Source organism: Dreissena polymorpha, chromosome 9 (genome assembly GCF_020536995.1).
Source record: "Dreissena polymorpha isolate Duluth1 chromosome 9, UMN_Dpol_1.0, whole genome shotgun sequence".
Lineage (NCBI taxonomy): Eukaryota > Metazoa > Mollusca > Bivalvia > Myida > Dreissenidae > Dreissena > Dreissena polymorpha.
In genome coordinates, this window is record NC_068363.1 from 62389374 (window position 1) to 62414663 (window position 25290).

The 25290-nt window shown below is 35.3% G+C and overlaps 1 protein-coding gene and 1 long non-coding RNA gene across 3 annotated transcripts in view; both read left to right on the forward strand.

Annotated features, from left to right (window-relative positions):
• The window catches only part of LOC127845227 (teashirt homolog 2-like), a 115353-nt gene that overhangs the window by 15486 nt on the left and 74577 nt on the right, over nt 1-25290 (forward strand). The window lies entirely within an intron of this gene.
• Nucleotides 3886-7685, forward strand: LOC127845238 (uncharacterized). The gene is made up of 2 exons (XR_008033118.1): nt 3886-3968; nt 7549-7685. It is a non-coding gene; the product is annotated as an uncharacterized LOC127845238 (long non-coding RNA).

The following is a 25290-nucleotide window of genomic DNA, read 5'->3' on the forward strand; positions in this document are numbered from 1 at the left end:
GATCTCATGGATTTGACCTGATCACATGGATATGACCCTATCGCATGGATAACACCTGATCACATGGATATAACGTGATCACACGGATGGGACCTTATCACATAGATAAGGCCAAACAAAAAAATAGGTCCATTTCGGGTCTCCTGACCGTATCTCCAGAATTGGCGCCGACCCTCAACTTTTTATTGGGGTCGCCAAAAAAAAAATTGTTCATTTTCGTTCATATAAGATGTAATATCAAGCAAACAAAGCATATATTTACATGTATTTCTATAATAAGCTTTAGTAGCCTTCCATTCAAGTACCCGAAAGACAAAAAAATAAAAAAATCCCTACCTACTGACCCTGTTTTTTTTCCTAGGAGACCCCAAACGGACCTTAATTTTGTTTGGCCTACGGGTTTCTCTTAACCACCTGACTGATTCTTTGCTGTTGTCCATCAACATGCTGGGAGGAGTCTTGTGGATGTTTTATTTATACATGTGCATGAAATATTGGCTGCACAGGCTTATCAGGAACAACACTTTCCGCAAAAACTGGAGGGCCTTATAAGGGACCTCCAATAAACAAAGAATACCATTAGAGAAGAAAGTGTTGTCCCTTATTAGCCTGTGTGGACTGTACAGGCTTATCTGGGATGACACTTTTCTCTCCTGCATTAAACCCTATTTTTCCAGAGCGTTGCTCATTTTGACTTATTTGCTGTATATAAGGTCTGAACATGCCTGTTTTCCAGCTGTATATAAGGTCCGAACATGCCTGTTTTCCAGCTGTATATAAGGTCCGAACATGCCTGTTTTCCAGCTGTATATAAGGTCCAAACATGCTTGTTTTTAAGCTGTATATAAGGTCCGAACATGCCTGTTTTCAAGTTGTATATAAGGTCCGAACATGCCTGTTTTCCAGCTGTATATAAGGTCCAAACATGCCTGTTTTCCAGCTGTATATAAGGTCCGAACATGCCTGTTTTCCAGCTGTATATAAGGTCTGAACATGCCTGTTTTCCATTCAGCCTGACTGACACTGTCTTGAGTTGAATGCACATGCCCAGTACAACAGTCTCCCCCTGGAACACTTCATAATTACAACAAAATGGCAGCCTTATCTGACAACTGCTCTTGGTTAATCATTTTTATTGTGACGGCAAGATTTCTATTATTACATCTCAAGATTTCGACAATGTTTATTGTTTAAATGCTGTATGGGTTATCTATCAATTGGCATGACTTGCGAGTCAGTCTTGTTACATTTTAGCTGATGTGATTCAGTTGGAGATATTATAGGCCAAAATGAACAAGAAATTATGGTTTTCTGTCAACCCGCACTTTACTTGTGAAAACCCCTAAATTTATTGTGGACAATTTTTTCTGTGAAATCCATTTGCATAAAATTCAAAAAAATATTAAAAAGGTAGTATTATCTTCAGATGGATTCCAATAATATTTTGTAATTATACCCCTACAAACGAAGTTTAGGGGGGTATATAGGAGTGAGCTTGTCAGTCGGCCGGTTTGTCGTCTGTCTGTCGGTCGGTCGGTCTGTATTAAGTGTCCGCTCTCTAATTCAAGTAGTTTTCATCCGATCTTCACCAAACTTGGTCAGATGTTGCATCTAGATGATGTCTAGGTCAAGTTCGTAATTTGTAATTATCTTAATTTATGAATTTGTATTTCATTAAGATATCATAATATAAAGCTAATACAAGCTAAATGACCAAAAGCAATAAGTAAAGTTAATTGGAAACAGTTAACTAAATAAAATAGAATGTTCATAACAACAATAAATCTGTGAACAAATTGACAATGACTTCAACAGTCTGCAATTCTTTATTCTGAACACATCACATTCTCAAACAGACTGCACAGGCTAACCTGGAAATCTAAACGCACATGTATGTATTAACCCTTTCAGTGCGGGAACCGAATTTTAAAGGCCTTTGCAAACAGTTTGGATCCAGATGAGACGCCACAGGATCCAAACTGTTTGCTATTCTGATAGTATTCTTTGAAAAAAAATTGAAGAAAATGCTAATTTTAGAAATTCAGCAGACGACATTTTTGCAGACGACAAATTTCCCAGCATGCAAAGGGTTAAGCCCTGTTTTCCCAGATTGAGACTCGTACGTCTGTCATTTATAAATTTGACCTGATATGGTTTTTTAGCACAGTTAGTGGGGGTGAAGTGTGTGGAATTTCAAAATATGATTATAAGTTTAGTGTAAGAACATGCATGGTAATTACCTTTCTTTGCTTGTCACTTAATACAAAAGGGTAAAACCATACATTTTCCAATTTTTTAATCACATCAAAGAGTTTCCATAATCATGGTGATTGATAGTCCAGGCATCTAAGACTTTTTTGTGAGACTTGTCAATAACTTCTATAATGTATTTTAATTACGGTAATGGCTTTTATATTTACAGTTTTCAAAGAGAAAAGATAGTAGATTATATGTCATCATTATGAATGATTAAAAGTGAAATCATCCCTCAAAAGGTATTAAGATTTGAAATTCTCTAGAAAATTGGTATGATTTAGTAATGGCATTTAGGTTTGCTTTCCAACAAATGACGTGTTGATTATGTTGCTTTTCTTGCTTTGTATTTAATTCTGTCTTTTATCTGTCATCATCTCCATGAGTTACAGCAATCATTACGAAAAAAAAATCAGCATTGTCACTCCATTTGTTTTCTATCACTCATTATATTCTAAAATAATTAAATGAAACAAGTCTTCAGTGGGCAGAGGTGTTGTTTATGTCTCAATAATGTTTGTTTGATATTAGTGTGGTAATAATTTATTTGCAAGGTGTAATAAGCATTAGATCATGTGAAAATTATTTAAACCATTTGTCTCTATTTGCCAACCAGTGAAATGTGAATGAAGTTTCTCTTACTTATTTTCTGATTTATAAATATTATTTTAATCTGTTAGTGAAACACATTTCTGTGATGAATGTTTTTCTGTGTTATATAAGGTAAAATTTAATTATGCCCCCCTTCAAAGAAGAGGGGATATATTGTTTTGCTCATGTGGGTAGGTCGGTCCGGCCGTCCACCAGATGGTTTCCAGATGATAACTCAAGAACGCTTAGGCCTAGGATCATGAAACTTCATAGGTACATTGATCATGACTGGCAGATGACCCCTATTGATTTTGAGGTCACTAGGTCAAAGGTCAAGGTCACAGTGACTCGAAATAGTAAAACAGTTTCCAGATGATAACTCAAGAACGCTTACGCCTAGGATCATGAAACTTCATAGGTACATTGATCACGACCCGCAGATGACCCCTATTGATTTTCAGGTCACTAGGTCATAGGTCAAGGTCACAGTGACACAAAACAGAAAAATGGGTTCCGGAGGATAAATCAAAAACGCTTACGCCTAGGATCATGAAACTTCATAGGTACATTGATCATGACTCACAGATGACCCCTATTGATGTTCAGGTTACTTGGTCAAAGGTCAAGGTCACAGTGACTCGAAACAGAAAAATGGTTTCCGGATAATAACTCAAGAACGCTTACGCCTAGGATCATAAAATGTCATAGGTACATTGATCATGACTGGCAAATGACCTCTCTTGATGTTCAGGTGACTAGGTCAAAGGTCAATGTCACAGTGACTAGAAATAGTAAAATGGTTTCTGGATGATAACTCAAGAACGCTTACACCAAGGATCATGAAACTTCATAGTTACATTGATCATGACTGGCAGATGATCCCTATTAATTTTCAGGTCACTAGGTCAAAGGTCAAGGTCACAGTGACAAAAAACATATTCACACAATGGCTGCCACTACAACTGACAGCCCATATGGGGGGGGGCATGCATGTTTTACAAACAGCCCTTGTTTTATTAATTGTATTGTTTGCATTTGGTGGTCTTTTTATGCCCCCGGATCGATAGATCGGGGGTATATTGTTTTTGGCCTGTCTGTCTGTCATTCTGTCCCAAAACTTTAAGGTTACAGTAAAGTTTTGCAATAACTTTTGAAATATTGAACATAACAACTTGATATTTGGCATGCATGTGTATCTCATGGGGCTGCACATTTTGAGTGATGAAAGGTCAAGGTCATCCTTCAAGGTCAAAGGTCAAATTTTTAAAACTTTAATGTATTAAAGTTTTGCAATAACTTTTGAAATATTGAACATAGCAACTTGATATTTGGCATGCATGTGTATCTCATGGAGCTGCACATTTTGAGTGGTGAAAGGGCAATGTCAAGGTCATCCTTCAAGGTCAAAGGTCGAAAATTTAAAACTTTAATAAAGTAAAGTTTTGCAATAACTTTTGAAATATTGAACATAGCAACTTGATATTTGGCATGCATGTGTATCTCATGAAGCTGCACATTTTGAGTGGTGAAAGGTCAAGGTCATCCGTCAAGGTCAAAGGTAAAAAAAGCAAGCTGTGCATTGGGGGCATTGTGTTTCTGACAAACAAATCTCTTGTTAGTGATTGAATATTAGTGAATTATCAATTAATTGGTTGTTTACCATAATTTACTGTTTTTAAAAGACAATTTCCTCCACATTTATCAAACTGCATGTTCTTTGCATGTGTGAATATGATCAATGCATTTGTTTTAGCTCATCTGAGTACAACATTCTCATGATGTGCTACTGTGATTGCCCTTTGTCTGTTGTTGTTTTTTCAACGTTTACCTTATGAACACTCTCAAGGCCACAATTAATGCCAATTTTCATGACAGTTGGTCAGATCACTTGTCCAAAGCAAATTTTGGCTGAGTTTAAAACTGGATTTTGTGGGGTTTAGAAACAAGCCATAAGGTCAAACTAAAGTGAAATTTGGTCACAAGATTTGTCCCAATTATTTCTCAGCCAAGTTGAAAATTGGGTCACATGGGGTCATAATACTCAGGTGACTAGATAAGATTTTTAAAAGCTTGTGAATGTTCTAGAGGCCACTTTTATTGCCCTGTCTTCATGAAACTAAATTGATCAGAACATTTGTCCCCATGATATCTCAGCAGTGTTTGCAATTGGGTAATATGGGGTCAAACACTTGGTGCATAGGTCAAATTAAAGAAAAACTGAAAAAAAGATCAGAGTCTACATGTATTGTCTAACTTCATGAAACTTGATCTGCACACTTGTCCCCCTAAAATTTAGGCCAAGTTTAAAACTGGGTCACATGGGCTTTAAAACTAGGTCACTCAAACACACTAAAGCAAAAAACTTGTGAGCACTCTAGATGCCACATTCATTGCCATATCTTTATTACATGTGGGAAGAACATTTGTCTTAATGGTTCTCTGTCTAGTTTGAAATTGGGTCACTTGGGGTCAAAAACATGGTCACAAGGTTAAATTAATGAAAAAAGCATTACCAATATTATATTCTCTAAGTTTAGAGAGTGTGAATCAAACTGCATTTTAAGATCTGCTTTCTGATTGATTGAATCAAATATGGCATTACTATCTTAGCATTGATAACATAATGCATTGTAATTACTTAATATCCTTATTGGAGATTATTCAATTTGATGGCACAGCATTGTACAATAAAAAAGTGTGTATGAAGAATTTACGGAAATTAAGGATATCTGCTCTCAATATAACAAAACTTAAAAACACGATTGGTTAATGATAATTAATAGTTGGTAGCATGCTGTCTGAAGCCCAATTAATAAAACTTTTGACAATTGAGGAAGGGCAGAAATAAAATACTTCACAGTGTCACAAATTACATGAAAAATGAATGAACGTGAATTTTAAGACTCTTATTTGAATTTTTTAATCTAGGAAAGTTTAGTTGGCTTGATTGTTAGAAAAAATTATATAATATAATATTGAGTTGTTTGCTGTTTTTATTTGATTCACAAAAGAGTTATATTTTACAAAAGAGTTATAATTTATACTTCTTTTTTTTAAAGGTCAATTTTAAAGAAAATCCAAAGTCAATATATTAAACGCTTTTTACATTGAAATATGATTAATTATCGGGAAAATAACGTTTGTGTGTTGTGTTTAACCTGAAAAAGATGATTTTGTTGACTTTTATGATCGTAACTCGCAAAGCGTTGATTCGCTTATCTCCCCTGTTTTCCCCTGTTGTGTGACGTCAGAGCTGAACAAGCATTTTCGCGTCCGCTTAGAAGATTAGTGATAGATCAGAATTCATGTTTTATTTTTTCTGTTTGTATTGATATTTTTGTAAAATTGTTTTCACAGTAATAGGGAAAATGGTTATCTGTGCGGCCTTTCGCTGTAAATCACGTTCTGGAAAAGATAATATGATTTTTTTCCAGTTTCCGAACGACAAAAAACTGAAGAATATTTGGTGCACCAAAATCGGTCGTGCTAACCATGTTTCCAAACACAAACTGTTTTCTCCAAATAAAAACAGCCGCGTCTGTTTCTGCCTCGGTATTGATACACAGAATCAAACTGCTTCTTTACACGCGGCGATTACCCGAGTAAAATGTGAATGAAGTTTCTCTTACTTATTTTCTGATTTATAAATATTATTTTAATCTGTTAGTGAAACACATTTCTGTGATGAATGTTTTTCTGTGTTATATAAGGTAAAATTTAATTATGCCCCCCTTCAAAGAAGAGGGGATATATTGTTTTGCTCATGTGGGTAGGTCGGTCCGGCCGTCCACCAGATGGTTTCCAGATGATAACTCAAGAACGCTTAGGCCTAGGATCATGAAACTTCATAGGTACATTGATCATGACTGGCAGATGACCCCTATTGATTTTGAGGTCACTAGGTCAAAGGTCAAGGTCACAGTGACTCGAAATAGTAAAACAGTTTCCAGATGATAACTCAAGAACGCTTACGCCTAGGATCATGAAATTTCATAGGTACATTGATCACGACCCGCAGATGACCCCTATTGATTTTCAGGTCACTAGGTCATAGGTCAAGGTCACAGTGACACAAAACAGAAAAATGGGTTCCGGAGGATAAATCAAAAACGCTTACCCCTAGGATCATGAAACTTCATAGGTACATTGATCATGACTCACAGATGACCCCTATTGATGTTCAGGTTACTTGGTCAAAGGTCAAGGTCACAGTGACTCGAAACAGAAAAATGGTTTCCGGATAATAACTCAAGAACGCTTACGCCTAGGATCATGAAACGTCATAGGTACATTGATCATGACTGGCAAATGACCTCTCTTGATGTTCAGGTGACTAGGTCAAAGGTCAATGTCACAGTGACTAGAAATAGTAAAATGGTTTCTGGATGATAACTCAAGAACGCTTACACCAAGGATCATGAAACTTCATAGTTACATTGATCATGACTGGCAGATGATCCCTATTAATTTTCAGGTCACTAGGTCAAAGGTCAAGGTCACAGTGACAAAAAACATATTCACACAATGGCTGCCACTACAACTGACAGCCCATATGGGGGGGGGGGCATGCATGTTTTACAAACAGCCCTTGTTTTATTAATTGTATTGTTTGCATTTGGTGGTCTTTTTTTTCCCCCGGATCGATAGATCGGGGGTATATTGTTTTTGGCCTGTCTGTCTGTCATTCTGTCCCAAAACTTTAAGGTTACAGTAAAGTTTTGCAATAACTTTTGAAATATTGAACATAGCAACTTGATATTTGGCATGCATGTGTATCTCATGGGGCTGCACATTTTGAGTGATGAAAGGTCAAGGTCATCCTTCAAGGTCAAAGGTCAAATTTTTAAAACTTTAATGTATTAAAGTTTTGCAATAACTTTTGAAATATTGAACATAGCAACTTGATATTTGGCATGCATGTGTATCTCATGGAGCTGCACATTTTGAGTGGTGAAAGGGCAATGTCAAGGTCATCCTTCAAGGTCAAAGGTCGAAAATTTTAAACTTTAATAAAGTAAAGTTTTGCAATAACTTTTGAAATATTGAACATAGCAACTTGATATTTGGCATGCATGTGTATCTCATGAAGCTGCACATTTTGAGTGGTGAAAGGTCAAGGTCATCCTTCAAGGTCAAAGGTAAAAAAAGCAAGCTGTGCATTGGGGGCATTGTGTTTCTGACAAACACATCTCTTGTTAGTGATTGAATATTAGTGAATTATCAATTAATTGGTTGTTTACCATAAATTACTGTTTTTAAAAGACAATTTCCTCCACATTTATCAAACTGCATGTTCTTTGCATGTGTGAATATGATCAATGCATTTGTTTTAGCTCATCTGAGTACAACATTCTCATGATGTGCTTCTGTGATTGCCCTTTGTCTGTTGTTGTTTTTTCAACATTTACCTTATGAACACTCTCAAGGCCACAATTAATGCCAATTTTCATGACAGTTGGTCAGATCACTTGTCCAAAGCAAATTTTGGCTGAGTTTAAAACTGGATTTTGTGGGGTTTAGAAACAAGCCATAAGGTCAAACTAAAGTGAAATTTGGTCACAAGATTTGTCCCAATTATTTCTCAGCCAAGTTGAAAATTGGGTCACATGGGGTCATAATACTCAGGTGACTAGATAAGATTTTTAAAAGCTTGTGAATGTTCTAGAGGCCACTTTTATTGCCCTGTCTTCATGAAACTAAATTGATCAGAACATTTGTCCCCATGATATCTCAGCAGTGTTTGCAATTGGGTAATATGGGGTCAAACACTTGGTGCATAGGTCAAATTAAAGAAAAACTGAAAAAAAGATCAGAGTCTACATGTATTGTCTAACTTCATGAAACTTGATCTGCACACTTGTCCCCCTAAAATTTAGGCCAAGTTTAAAACTGGGTCACATGGGCTTTAAAACTAGGTCACTCAAACACACTAAAGCAAAAAACTTGTGAGTACTCTAGATGCCACATTCATTGCCATATCTTTATTACATGTGGGAAGAACATTTGTCTTAATGGTTCTCTGTCTAGTTTGAAATTGGGTCACTTGGGGTCAAAAACATGGTCACAAGGTTAAATTAATGAAAAAAGCATTACCAATATTATATTCTCTAAGTTTAGAGAGTGTGAATCAAACTGCATTTTAAGATCTGCTTTCTGATTGATTGAATCAAATATGGCATTACTATCTTAGCATTGATAACATAATGCATTGTAATTACTTAATATCCTTATTGGAGATTGTTCGATTTGATGGCACAGCATTGTACAATAAAAAAGTGTGTATGAAGAATTTACGGAAATTAAGGATATCTGCTCTCAATATAACAAAACTTAAAAACATGATTGGTTAATGATAATTAATAGTTGGTAGCATGCTGTCTGAAGCCCAATTAATAAAACTTTTGACAATTGAGGAAGGGCAGAAATAAAATACTTCACAGTGTCACAAATTACATGAAAAATGAATGAACGTGAATTTTTAAGACTCTTATTTGAATTTTTTAATCTAGGAAAGTTTAGTTTGCTTGATTGTTAGAAAAAATTATATAATATAATATTGAGTTGATTGCTGTTTTTATTTGATTCACAAAATAGTTATATTTTACAAAAGAGTTATAATCTATACTTCTTTTTTTTAAAGGTCAATTTTAAAGAAAATCCAAAGTCAATATATTAAACGCTTTTTACATTGAAATATGATTAATTATCGGGAAAATAACGTTTGTGTGTTGTGTTTAACCTGAAAAAGATGATTTTGTTGACTTTTATGATCGTAACTCGCAAAGCGTTGATTCGCTTATCTCCCCTGTTTTCCTCTGTTGTGTGACGTCAGAGCTGAACAAGCATTTTCGCGTCCGCTTAGAAGATTAGTGATAGATCAGAATTCATGTTTTATTTTTTCTGTTTGTATTGATATTTTCGTGAAATTGTTTTCACAGTAATGGGGAAAATGGTTATCTGTGCGGCCTTTCGCTGTAAATCACGTTCTGGAAAAGATAATATGATTTTTTTCCAGTTTCCGAACGACAAAAAACTGAAGAATATTTGGTGCACCAAAATCGGTCGTGCTAGCCATGTTTCCAAACACACACTTTTTTATCCAAATAAAAACAGCCGCGTCTGTTTCTGCCTCGGCATTGATACACAGAATCAAACTGCGTCTTTACACGCGGCGATTACCCGAGTAAAAATATTTACAAATATTTGTTGTATACTATAGCAAATGTTAAATAATTTTAAAATTAACGAAAATTAGAAACAGATACAGATAATACGCTGATATATTTACTTCTGCGCGATTGTGTTAACATTTCGTCAGCTTCTCTTCATACTTCATACAATTACCATTGGATGTCAACTGTCAAAACAATGATTATTCTGTATATGGCCGATTTCCGTTTTTCACATTAAATTCTGGTAAATATTGAAGAAATAGTGCTCAAATTCCTAAACACAAACTTTCTCTATTTTTTCGAAAGTATCAAACGAATTTCGGCATATGTTTCTTTTTAAAGATTTGATGAAATTTCGATTTAAAGTTTCGTAGTGAATTTCAACTAAAGTACCGGAGTATCTCGCGAATTATTTGCCATTGGCAATTCCTTTGAATAAAATAAAAATCAAACACGCTGTATCGTTATTGTTACACTCTTTTAGTTCGTTCCTTATTGAAAATTACATTCAATTGCATACATTTGTATTGTACTGTATACTGATCGCACAAAAAAATCATCGTATACAATCCAATGTTTGTACTCAAACCGTCAAAATTATTTATACTTTGTTTGGTCTGTGTATGATGTATGTTGGATGGTTCTCATTTGTTTTTAGAAATTATTTTGACAATAAATATCGTTATTTTAAACGTTTTAATCAAGTCTCGTTTCCGAGATCATATACTGGAATTCACTGTGTGAGTTACTTCGATATTTGTACTGATCTTTAAAAATCATTGTTTTGACAGATGGCACGTGCTTATCTAAAGTTTGTGTGTCGTAATACACAGGATATTGGATGTTAAGGGCTTGATTTGGCAATAAAACAAAAACGCGGTCTGCGGTTTTCGGTAGAACGTTTGTACTGACCAACATAATATTTGATATTGCACGTGCTTATCTTACATTTAGGGATAAAAAAACACGGGTTGAAGCCATTGTGTGCTTCTTTGTGCCATAAAACACAATCCCGCTGGCTATTTCAGTAGCACGCGTGGTCAGAAACTAACAAGTTAGAGTAATAAATCACAGAGATTATGATCTGAGAACTGCATGGAGTCTGAAATGAAACAGAATGCCGACAAATCAAAATGGTCGCAGCCTAATTTTTTAATATAAAATTCGATATGTAGACATATATGGTGAAATTACTAAAAATCAATTATGGGTTCGTCGTGGCTACAAACCACGGACACTAGATGAGAATAGACACTCCGTGTACAAACTGCGAAAAGCATAAACAACACGAAATTATCACTAATCCAGGTGCGGGAGCCTACAGCTAGGTGCGAGCACGGTTTCCTTTAAGCATCGGCGACTATAAGGCTAACAAAATTGAAATTTGGAACATAAGACATATTCTGTTTATATCCCAAATGTTACTTTGACGCTTGAATTTGTAAACGGCGCTCACAGAAGACAATCAGAAGTGTGTTTCGGATTACAAATGTGTATTCTTATTGGGGAATTCAACGAAACATTTATATTTGTAATATATTTGTAATGAATTTAATATAAATTTGTTAAAAAACCTTTTCGTGTAGAAAAACTATTTTGATAATATAAAGCGTGAAAAGCACAATTTTCAGGAGGATTACACCTGGTTGCTATCATCAGTAGATCTAACTGACTACGATTTTATCGTGGAGGAGTACACATAAGAATAAGTGTGGTAGGTATAACAAAGCCATAACAATGCAATAAACCAATTAAATTATCGATTGATAGTGACATGGGGGTTATTCAGAGGCAATCAAATTACCGCTAATGATTATCACACGCGCATTTTTCGAAAAAATTAGGATATTATGTTTTTCATTTTCGTCGATTAATCAGACTCTTCGGAAAAAAGTCGCGTCTTTACCCCTGAAAAATACGGCAGTGTGTTTTCTGTCCTCTGAAATTTTATTGAACTTTACATTTGCACTGTATGCATAAGTGGAAAAGATTATGAACTAGACCAAACATGGGCGTTGAACAGTTAGAGCATCGATGTAATTACATCGATGGGTGCAAATGATTAGAATTATTGTTGTAAGTTAAATTTTGTGTTGCAATAATACGATTTCGTTCACTTGGATTTATTTACAAAAAATACAATAACTTAGATATATTATGAACAATCTAAGAACGAACATTTTAGGGCTTTTTCCAGTCATTTTGGGAAAAGGAGTCTTGTCTTATTGAGATTTTTTAAATCGATAAAATGGCGTGTACTGTACATATACGGTCTAATTTCATGCAGTTCATCTTCATAATGATCATATTCGTCAGAAAAGTCCATAATTTAACATAAAAGTATTGATGTAATAGCAATGCAGTTGATCGTCTCGGCATAAATAATGCTGTTAAAAATAGCGGATGTACAGCTCTGACGTCACAGCAAGGAAGGTAAGTCAGTCCAACTTTTAGAAAACGGCGGGTTATTGGAAGACCTGGTGATTTATGGCATAAGGCGTAACGCTTAATTGTTGCAAATAGTTTTATTCCGCATCTCAAACTTTTATCTTTCATATTATAAAGTTTCCAAAAGTGTTAAAATTGACCTTTAAGTTGAAAAACATTAATTTTAAATTCATTGGTTTTAATGTCACCAAGTTTTATTGAGCTGTGAGATATTTGTCCCAGATCTTTTGACACTTAGGCTGGACACCGAAAGTAACTGTTAACTGTAAGTTCTTACTTATGCTTTGTGCCAGTATTACTGTTAATTGTTAGTTCTAAGCTATGCTGTGTGCCAGTATTACTGTTAACTGTTAGTTCAAAGCTATGCTGTGTGCCAGTATTACTGTTAACTGTTAGTTCAAAGCTATGCTGTGTGCCAGTATTACTGTTAACTGTTAGTTCTAAGCTATGCTTTGTGCCAGTATTACTGTAAACTGTTAGTTCTAAGCTAATATTTGCTGTGTGCCAGTATTACTGTTAACTGTTAGATCTAAGCTATGCTGTGTGCCAGTATTACTGTTAACTGTTAGTTCTAAGCTATGCTGTGTGCCAGTATTACTGTTAACTGTTAGTTCTAAGCTAATATTTGTGCCAGTATTACTGTTAACTGTTAGTTCTAAGCTATGCTTTGTGCCAGTATTACTGTTAACTGTTAGTTCAAAGCTATGCTGTGTGCCAGTATTACTGTTAACTGTTAGTTCAAAGCTATGCTGTGTGCCAGTATTACTGTTAACTGTTAGTTCAAAGCTATGCTGTGTGCCAGTATTACTGTTAACTGTTAGTTCTAAGCTATGCTTTGTGCCAGTATTACTGTAAACTGTTAGTTCTAAGCTAATATTTGCTGTGTGCCAGTATTACTGTTAACTGTTAGATCTAAGCTATGCTGTGTGCCAGTATTACTGTTAACTGTTAGTTCTAAGCTATGCTGTGTGCCAGTATTACTGTTAACTGTTAGTTCTAAGCTAATATTTGTGCCAGTATTACTGTTAACTGTTAGTTCTAAGCTATGCTTTGTGCCAGTATTACTGTTAACTGTTAGTTCTAAGCTATGCTGTGTGCCAGTATTACTGTTAACTGTTAGTTCTAAGCTAATATTTGTGCCAGTATTACTGTTAACTGTTAGTTCTAAGCTATGCTGTGTGCCAGTATTACTGTTAACTGTTAGTTCTAAGCTATGCTGTGTGCCAGTATTACTGTTAACTGTTAGTTCTAAGCTAATATTTGTGCCAGTATTACTGTTAACTGTTAGTTCTAAGCTATGCTGTGTGCCAGTATTACTGTTAACTGTTAGTTCTAAGCTATGCTGTGTGCCAGTATTACTGTTAACTGTTAGTTCTAAGCTATGCTTTGTGCCAGTATTACTGTTAACTGTTAGTTCTAAGCTACGCTGTGTGCCAGTATTACTGTTAACTGTTAGTTCTAAGCTATGCTTTGTGTCATTATAACTGTTAACTTATTGTTCTAAGCTATGCTGTGTGACATTATAACCTAAACTAATAGTTATAAGCTATTATGTGTGCCATTATAATTGTGAACTAATAGTTCTGAGCTATGATGTGGGCCATTACAAATAATTGTTAACTAATTGTTCTAAGCTATGCTGTGGGTTTTTACAAGACTGGTCCATCAAATTATTAATCTAAAGCTGTCAGTGTCTGAATGGCTTAAAACTCTGTCAATCAAATATAATTGTAATTGCAACTGCTGTAATGTGTGACCTCTGGCCCAGATTTACCAACCCTTTCTTTGATTTGAAATTAAAGAATAGCTTTAAAACCAAGAAAATATGTTCAGCATTTATTATGAATAATTTCGGGCTAAAAATGTTGCTTTTATCATGAATACATTGTTATAAATAGAGAATGGCTTAGATATAGGTATTACATTTAGTGTCATAATACAGTATCTGAATGAAACAGTTTCAAGAGTAGTCATCAAATTTAGACTGAAGTCTAAGAATTGGTTGGTGAATGGGGGCGCTACTGGTGTGTGCATGTTCTTAGTAAAAACCTTCCATGAAAACTTGTCATACAAGTCATAGCAGATGTAACATTGTGCATCATTGTCTCCAGTTACATGTGCAAATCTGTGATCAGAGAAGCCCATTATTAAACATCATGTTATGAAAGGTGTTTGTGTCTGTAGTCATGGCATTGGGCAATTATTGATGGCACTGTTGTTAGGTTTGGTTTCAGTCCATCACATGGCGAAGAACTTCTGATGTGTATTTTATAGTCCATATTTTGCAATCCCTTAAGACTGAACCTCTCAAGTTATGAGCTACAGTTCTTTGTTGCTAAGAGTATTTAATTAGACAATCAGGGGTTTGAGATTATTTTGACTGATTTATGTCATAATTTCTCTTTGATTTTCACACAGCCATATTTCAGTCTCCAGTAATATATCTTACAGTTCAAAACATTTCAAACAGCATGTGGAAAGCAATCTTATTTAGCACTGTGCAGTGTGGTAATCAATAGCGTTTATGTGCCCAACATGAAAGAAAATATAAATGAAAAAAAAAGTTTCAGATGAACATGATTGATTGACGTGAATGCATGTTTTATGTCAACGTATTGATACTCAGTCTCTTTGAAGGAACATTATTGCAAGCTGTCTCCTTTAAAGATGCATTTCCATGACTTGTTTGAGAATGTTCAGATAGGTGTATATCTGCTGTATATCTAAATAGTAATAAGTGATAATAATGCTTCCAACCTGCCTTTGAATCTGGCTCTAGGAATTATGGGGCTTAATTCGTGTGCGAAAAGTGTGGTCCCAGATGAGCCTGAACAGTCGACACAGGCTTATAACGGATGACACTTTCCACTTTTATGGAATTTGTCCTATTAAGGATGTTTCTTCTGAATGAAAATCCACTCTAGGGTGAAAGTGTTGTCTCCAATTAGCCTGTGTGGACTGTACAGGCTAATCTGGGATGATACCTAAGGCATATGCGTTAAGCCCCTATTTCCAGGAGTGTGGCTCATTTAAACATTAGCATGAAAAGCTTTATGCTTAAGATTAAATCATGTGTTTTTTTATATTCTTTTATAAATTGATAAATTAATATCATTATTATTTTTATGCCCCCGAAGCAGGGCATATAGTGATGGGATCCATCTGTCTGTCCGTCCAACTGTCTGTATGTCTGTGTGTCTGTCTGTCTGTCTGTCACACTTTTCGTTTTGGTTTCGAAAAATGCTCATAACTTCTATGTCATTTCAGCTGTAACCTAAGTCATAATATTTGGCATGCATGTGTATATGGACAATGCCTTCCCATACGCACACAAATTTTGGCCCCTTTGACACTGACCTTGAACTTAGGGTCCGCCTTTAGGTTTCGAAATCTGCGTTTAGGTTTCAAAAAATGCTCATAACTTCTATCAAAGCGTTTTTTGGGGGGCATATGTCAACCTATGGAGACAGGTCTTGTTTTAAACTTAACAATTTGCTATGTAGTGGGAACATCTTATTTAGATATCAAAGGTAAAATGCATGTACCAAACAATACAAAAATGTTTGCCAAATTGTTGTTTCCATTGTTCAAATCATGTTCATGTTATATTGCAAACGCTCTTTTTCCACTTGGTTCACATTTATTGTTCTCATGACACTAGCTCTAAACAGGAAAATCTCTTATAACAAATTAGAAATCATTAGCATTGTTTTCATTGACTGATTAATAGTGGGAACCTGCTCAGAGCATGTGTGATTAACGTCTGTGATTAATGTGGAACTTCAGTGGAGCTATTAGTACTGGTCTCCTAAACATGATATTAATTCCAATTGGGCAATGGGAAAATTTGTTGGTTAAGAAACAAAATTGGGCTGACAAAGAGTGATATTTACCTTAAGGAAAAATAGACATTCAAAGAGATCTCAAAATCAGGCTGACAGAAGGAAATTCGGTGTCTGACTAAGCTCTGGAAAAACGGGGCTTAATGCTTATGAGGAAAGTGTAGTCACTTTTCTTTTTTATGGACTTTTTCGTGCAAAGGAATCATCTTCTAAACGGAAATCCAGTCTTGGCAGAAATTGTTGTCCTTGATAAGCCTGTGTGGAATTCACATGCTAATGTGGGACTATACACGCAATAAGCCCCATTTTCCTAGAGCAAGACTGATATGTAATTTCTTTTTCTTGGGAAAAAAATGCATTTCTGTATAATTGGGAAAGAGACCTTGCCTAATATAATGATTTGATTTTTTTTAAATATAAATCAACGTGGTTCGAACACACAACCTGTGGAAAGAGAAGTGCTAGTTGTCCTACTGGTGCAAAGTGATTAAAAGTTATACAGGTGCTAACATGTGTCAAACACTTTGGAAATGTATATTTTACTGTCATGCGTATAGGGCTCAGCTCAGAGAATTTCCGCCAGCCTGTCTGGCATATTAAAGATCTCTCTCCCACATGTTGATTGATGGATACAAACATGTCAAATGGGGTATTATACTGGGTGATTTATTCTGTCATTTGGTTGAAGCTTGTTTTTCTCTACCCAATATTTAAATTTCAGGTGTGACTTGCATTAATTTTCTTTCCTGCCGCAATGCATCAGTCATTTGTAATGTCACATTATTTTTGCAAAAGTTCAGATTTATGGCCTCAGAAGTATAATAATGTGAACATAATTTATTTCCAAATGTTCAGCAAAATTAATAATACAGTAAGATTTAAATCTGGTTATAGGCCATGTTTTTTGTGAATTTTGAAATGTTACAATTAGGTTGACTGATTAATCACTATGAAGACAATGATAGAATTTACAAAATATGTCTTTTTGCAATAACATTTTGTGTGTGTGTTTTTTTTGTAGTTTTTTTTCCAAGTTTTTAATCTGCATGTAATTGAGCAGTGTTCTTGGAAAAACACAGGGTAATCAGGGACGACACTTTCCAATTTTATGAATTTTTTTGTTTAAAGAAAGACTCTTCTAAATGACAATCCAGTTAAGGTGGAAATATGGTACTTCACTTTATGCACATGCATTAAGCCCCATTTTCACAGAGCAAGGCCCACATGTTTCTAGCATAGGCAGCTCTGTTTTCTGTTCCACTCCAGGCTCCGACCCATGTGAGGCAGGTTGGTGGTCACAACACCAGACATGTTTCCTCATGGTATACCCCTTAGGGTCCTGGGACCCACACACAAAGGTTACAAGACTACACCTAATTTCAATATATTTTACTAATTAATATAATTGAAGTGATATTATAAATTTAGTCACAATATTACCGAGTCTCTATTCAATTAATCAGGTAGGATTGCTTTGTAGACACACTCGGGGTCATCACATTATGTAGCCTCATGCTTGGAAGAACCTCATAAATAACTTTAGAAATAGTGATGGGCACTTCATAATTCTGTACAAGTATGCAAAGAATTTGAATCAGTGAGGTCACGTATATATTTTCCACTGTGTAAATCAGTAAACTATGGCCAGTTAACCCATTTATGCCTAGCATCGAGAAAAAAGGCCTTGGCAAACAGCGTAGACCCTGATGAGACGCCGCATGATGCGGCGTCTCATCAGGGTCTGCGCTGTTTGCTTAAAGGAATTTCTGGAAGAAATATTCTAAATATAGAAATAAATATACTAGACATCCCTAATTTCGTCCCTAATTTCATAATTCTGTACAAGTATGCAAAGAATTTGAATCAGTGAGGTCACGTATATATTTTCCACTGTGTAAATCAGTAAACTATGGCCAGTTAACCCATTTATGCCTAGCATCGAGAAAAAAGGCCTTGGCAAACAGCGTAGACCCTGATGAGACGCCGCATGATGCGGCGTCTCATCAGGGTCTGCGCTGTTTGCTTAAAGGAATTTCTGGAAGAAATATTCTAAATATAGAAATAAATATACTAGACATCCCTAATTTCGGAAATAAATTGATCCAATTTAGAAGGATTGGAAAGTCCAACTAGGCATAAATGGGTTAATACAAAGCACTACCAAAAACATTTAAATCAGTTTAGTTGACTTCTATTACTTATGTCATGTCACTGTAACACATATCTATGGTTGATAAATAAACGTGTTTTTATCAAATGCATTATTTAAATTTAATTTATAAAAACATTATTTTTTCACCATATAAACAATAAAGCAGGGGCACTTTAGATTGGAACAAATCTCACTGTTTTTACTAAATTTGAGAAATTTAGTTGTTAGTTAGGGTGGCATACAGCATTTGAACTGTCTGTCAGTCCGTCCGTCCGTCCGAAAACTTTAACAATGCCCATAACTTTTGCAATAATGAAGCAACTTGATATTTGGCATGCATGTGTATCTCATGGAGCTGCACATTTTAAGTGGTGAAAGTTCAAGGTCAAGGTCATCCTTCAAGGTCAAAGGTAAAAAAGTTATTCAAAGCGGCGCAGTAGTGGGCATTGTGTTTCTTACAAACACATCTCTTGTTTTGCTTAAAAATACTGTAAACATGAGAATAATAATGTTTTTCGGCGTAAGCTGTATTAAGCCAGCTTTTCACCCTGACTTGACCATTGTAAGTGTCCAATAATATTCAAATAAAATTTCCCGCGGCCAGGTACGAATGAATACACTTCATTTATTCCATTGGCTGATTTGAGTATAACACCAGAACATTGGAAACATATCCGCGTCTTTGTAACACTGTTTTACTGCATGAAACAATTTTATCTCTAATGAAAAGGCTCAATAGATAGAACAGTTTTACAATCAATTTTCGACATAAATACAGTTTGTGCGTTCACCTTTTATTTTCAGAGAATTACCAGCGCAAAAGCGTCTATACTAAAGGCTATATTCTCATATTTAGTACTTACTTGCATTGCATTTCAACCCGCGAGGTTTCAGGTCAATTCGCGGCCAGTGTGTGAAAGTCAGAGTTTATATACAGTTCATCACCGGAGTTCGCAGAAGGGGTTGCGATCTTTTCGTTGAAGGAACAAATTGGAATCTATGCTATTGTTGTCTGATGGAGTAAATAGTTCGTTTAGTCGCTTTGTCGATATATCAATATTTTAGGCACAGCTGTTGCCTTGGTCGTGTACAGATGGCGTAAACAAGCCGTCGTTTCAGCAGCAGAATTGTTACCTAACTTTAATGCATTGCATTCCAATCCGCAAGGTATCAAGGTCAGTTTGCGGTCAGTTGCAGTAATCTTTATATAAACGCCGTCTCGTAAACTTTGTGCACTTGAAGTCTGTTTTGATCAGAAAGATACTAAATAAAGATATTCGGCGATATTATTGTGGTATGTCAATCATCGATTTTTAATATGTTTTCAACATTTGCATGATAAGGACCAATTTTGATAAAATTAATTAGAAATATTTATCCATTGAGACCAGTTTATTAAGCATGGGCACAATAATTCACTATACTATAATTATGCAATTAAATAAGATTCGAGTATTGCCGGCTGACCTATATGCACTCGTTTATTTTCATGTTTCTTGTGTTTTTCTATTCTGTAAATATAGATATCTGAGTAATAATATCACATAAAGCAAAATAAGCCACGAAATCTGGCGCAACACCCCGTAATTGATTTGCTTGTGATGGAGCTAAGAACTGCGCAGAAAAACAGCATCCGCTACTTTTTATCTCATAGAGATAACTTTTGATAGTTCATAAACATCGACCACAATCAACGCCGTATATCTTTTTTAAAGATATTTCTTGTTAAAATTATAACTGCCTATATTCAACTGAAAGAGCAGTAAAAACTGTTAACTTTTAATAAGGCATTGTATGCAGTAATTTAGGGAAAAATACATATATTTTTACATTGGGAATGGGACCCAAATTGGGTCCCATATTGGAAAAAAAACACTACAAATAATAAATATATTACGTAATATAATTTTTCTGGTGGTAACCCACTTTAATCACTATGTACAATGTACATTTTTTCAAAGAAAAATAATTCTGTGTCAGTGATGAGTATGACATGATTTTAAAGAAAGATTGTAAATATCTAACACTAACAAAGACATCCCCCACCCACCAGCTTTTGAAGCATATCACCTCATGTCACCAAATAATTGGTACCACCAGTGTACATACATCATAGTTAAAATATTGAAGTTTGAGACAGTTCCTCTATGTTTCTTGCTGAAATTCCTGACAAAAGATCATCAGTCATGTTGACAGAAGTGATGTGTAAGAAACTCTATATGCGGGTATTGAATGCCAGAAGTCTTGTTTATCTAAAATTCAGAATTTTAACTAGGGTGACTAGAAAATGGCTTGTCATTGATAGATATCAATTTTTGGTTGGATGATGGTGCAAAGTGAGATGGTAGTATTTGGACTGTCTTCTAAATGTGATATAATGTGCTGTAGGTACATTGTATACAGTAATTGGCTATTATGTAATGGTTTGATTTTAATGCAACAAATGTAAAGAATGATGTCGCAATAATATTGGTACAACAATATTTCCCAGTTTTGCTATCACAAAATTAATGGTATTTTTTTCTATATTAATTGATTAGTTCCTGCCCATGTTATAGCAAACAGCTCACAATAATTGTGTTGGGAAATGCAGTAAAATTCACTTTTAGTTTTTCTCTGATTCAATGTTCAGCATCTGTCAAGATGAGAGGCTCTTGAATTATCACCACTTTATTATTTGTCTGCCTTTTTGTCCTTTTCATTTTGGTTTAATGGGAACAGATTATTTATTTAAATGTAATTGGCATTATAACCAAATTCAAGGGAAGTCATTACAAAACTGATCAGCACATGCAGTAAAAAATGGATGGTCTCCCTTTATTGCTCTGACCATTGTATTGCTAGTACCTCAGTTAAAAAAATATGTTTCTGTGTTTTCTTTCAGATAAATGTTCTTATTATAAATGCACTTTGAGTTACATCATGTTCACTGCTTATGCCGCAAAGTTTTATCATTGAATCGGACAAATTATATTTGCATCAAATAAATAAACATGAAAACTTCATTCAACATAAGGGTTTCTGGTCCTGCTAACTAAAATGTTATATATTCATGTACCCGGTAATTTAAGTCTTGTTAAAGGTGGGTTCCCACTGCCGATCTGATCAACTCGATCATCCTGATCACTGAAATTTCCCGACCAAACCCGACCAAGCTCAACTAAAAAGGGTATACACGACTTCTTCTCGACCTCTTGTCAATAACACACAACCCCCACACGACGTCCACTCAACTATCTTTCCGATTTCCGCTCGATCATCTTGACCTATATGCGAGTTCTATACGATCTCAGCTCGACCAAGTGGACTTCAACTCGATCGCCACAAGATCTTCACAAGACCAGATCGTGATGGTCATACTACAGTCGTACAAAGTCGCAAACGGTCGTGTATTGAAACTTTGAAAATTAAAACTTCAAACATTGTTGTTCACTAATCACTTTAATCATCATGGAGATTGAACAAGTACAGTTGTGGGCCAGATGGTTAGAGCTCCAGAGAGACAGGGCCATGGCTGTATTAGATTTAGAGGAGGAGGAAGGTGTTCTTCCACTAGCTCAATTTGACGTGTAGGTGGTTCATTCCTCTCTTCCTGTGGGGATACAGTTACTTCAGTCTCTGCGACTGTAGATTTACCACTAGTTTTAGCAGTATCAGCCGCCTTTTTGACCTTTCTTGGCATCTTTGAATGTTTACTCGTCCGATTCTAAGAAGGTAATGAGAGACATGCACGACGTTTTTGCACGTGAGTTTTGTTTTAGTGACATGAGCTCGTGTATGGTCGAATAGCAATCGGGAAGTGATCGTGTACGGTCGGGTAGCAGTCTTGTAAATATTTACATCAAATCGAATAGAGGTCGAGTGGATTGTGTTGCGATCTAAAATAACTCGGGTAGAGGTCGAGCGGATCGGGTACAGATCATGTAAAAGATGTCAATCCGATCGCCACACGATTGCTTTACGATCAACTTGATCTTCTTCTCGACTAATACACGACCACTTCCCGAGCGCTTCTCGATTCATTTCCTACTCGACCGCTAATCGATATTTTTTGACATGTCAAAAAATATCGGGTAGGAAGCCCGACCAAAGCCGACCTACCAGACCGCCCGCGATTACTCATGCCGACCGAACCAGACCAGTACACGACCGCTTGGTCGGGCTTGATCTAGTTGATCTGATCGGCAGTGGGAACCCAGCTTAATCAGAATTTAATTTTGGAAAGTTGTTACATTATCAAATTTGTTTACAATAACTACTGAGTTGAAATGCTTTGTAGAAAATGTAAGATGAACTTAAACTGCAATAAAGTATAACTATGTATGCAACGATGTTTGAAAAAGTCTTCAGTCTTCATAGAAGTATAACCCTATTTCATTCTGATTTTAAATTTTCATGTGCAGCTTTGCTGAAGTGCTGAAGTTGTCTGTACAGATATTGACTGCAATGTTCTATAATTTAACAGTATGTGTGATGGTATGTTTTAATGAAGTAAAATGTTTTGTGCTCAAAAGTATTTGTTTATGTTAGTAAGCTATGCAGAAGGATCAGAAATATCTGACCCATGATGCAAAAATGAATCTTATGCCTTATGCAACCAGTATAGCTCAAGCACAGCCCAAAAAAATGGTCAAGATCTTTTCTGTCCACCAAACAGATTGCGGAACTTTTTGTGACTTTATAGCGATTGAAGATTTGGCCCAGGTCTTGCAAGAATGGGTATTATGTCATATGCAGCCAGTGTAGCTCACATGACAAGGGGCATTTAAAGAATAACAGGTTTGTACAAGAGTTCTGAAGTACTGAAAATGTATCCACCACAATATAGAGACACCTGTAGTCAACTGCAAACATGAATTAATTGAACGATAAAGACCTTAAAGGGACCTTTTTACGCTTTGGTAAATTGACAAGATTTAAAAAAATTGTTTGAGATTCGCAAAATATCGTTGTAGTTGTAATATTTGCAAGAAACCAGTGATACTGAACATTTACCATGCTCTAAAATATCCATTATATGCATCTTTTAACGATTTGAAAACCTGAACATTATAGAGAATTAACAATGAGAAATGCTTAAATAATTTGGAGATCTCTGTTGGTACTTTTATATTTTGTGACATTACAAGTATGAAACGCACCACTCATTGTATGAGCACAGATGGCTGGTTTAAGATCTAGACTTTTACCTAAAGGGCCATGGGTTTGAGCCCAGATGAGGATAACTTTTTTTATGCCCCGGTAGGGTGGCATATAGCAGTTGAACTGTCCGTCAGTCAGTATGTCAGTCTGTCCATCCGTCCGAAAAAACTTTAACAGTGGCCTAAACTTTTTAAATATTGAAGATACCCCTGCGAAATGTTGTTCTGCAGTTCACGAATAATTTGTGAACTGTTCATGAACTTAGTTCATGAATTGTTCACAAATAGTCAGTGAACAGAAAATGAGCCACGTCTGTGAAATGTTCTTGAAATTTTAGTTCATGAACTGTTCATGAACACTAATGGCATGAAGTGTTCATGAAATATTCTTGAAACCTAATGGCATGAAGTGTTCATGAACTATTCTTGAATCCTTATGGCATGAAGTGTTCATGAACTATTCTTGAACCATTATGGCATGAAATGTTCATGAACTATTCATGAACCCAATGGCATGGAGTGTTCTTGAACAGTTCATGAACAACACAATTCTTGAAAAATTCTTCAGGGTTTGCTGTTCATGAACAGTTCATGAACATTTTTCTTCTATATTTCAATGGCTCATTTTCTGTTCACGGACTGTCAGTGAATAGTTCATGAACCATAGTTCATCAAGAGTTCATGAACCAAGGTGGCATGAAGTGTTGATGAACTATTCATGAACAAGAATTTGTCAATTTATGCAAAGGTTACTCAACAAACAGGTCAGGGTAAGAAGAACCAAGTCTTGTATTAGCACTAAACATATTGATAGCAACATATAACAATAATTTAAATATAACACTAATAACTGAGATACAAGTGGTTTGATAATACTCTTTAAATTTCATAATACAACTTTGCACTATATGTTCATAAATAATTCATGTATTGAAAAGATTATGAATAGTCTCATTTTCAGTTCAAGAATCATTTACTAGTCAATGGTTTCCCTGAAATGGTTACACTTACAGTGCCAAAGAACTTGAAATGGAACCAATGGCTGATCAGTTCAGCCGGTAATTTATTAAAGACTTACATTTTCAAATATAACATAAACCATGTGCCTTCCATTTCAACTTCCTGTGCACACAATATTCTTCCTTTGTAAAAACAGCAATGCAATGTACATGTTTGAGTTCTTGATATCATCTTAAACTGTTCTTGAAATAAGATGTCCTTAAAACGTTCTTAAACTTGTCTTTTAAGTCTTCCAAGAACAATGACAGATCCTTTTAAGAACATATTGGATTCTTAAAAAGTCCATCATATGTTCAAAAACATTGTGTATGCCTGTTTAAGAACATCAGAAGGAAACATGTTGCTCAAAAAAGTTCTTAAAGTGTTCAAGAATAGTTTAAGAATAATTCAAGAACAGGAAAGGTCCTTAAAAAGTTATTGAACTGTTCCTGAAGGCAGTTCTTGAACAGTTCTTGTACAAATGTTCTTAAACTTCTCTAGAACCGGTCAAGAACTCTTACTTACAGTGGTGAAAATACTATGCATATTCATACTAACTTCACAGGTTTCACAAATCAACAAGATTAGTATGCTAGACATTTCAATATTACTTTCAAAAATATTTAAGAAACATCTAGCACAAAGGAATTCATGAATTATTCATGATGGATCCTCAAAGTCTGTCTCAGAAA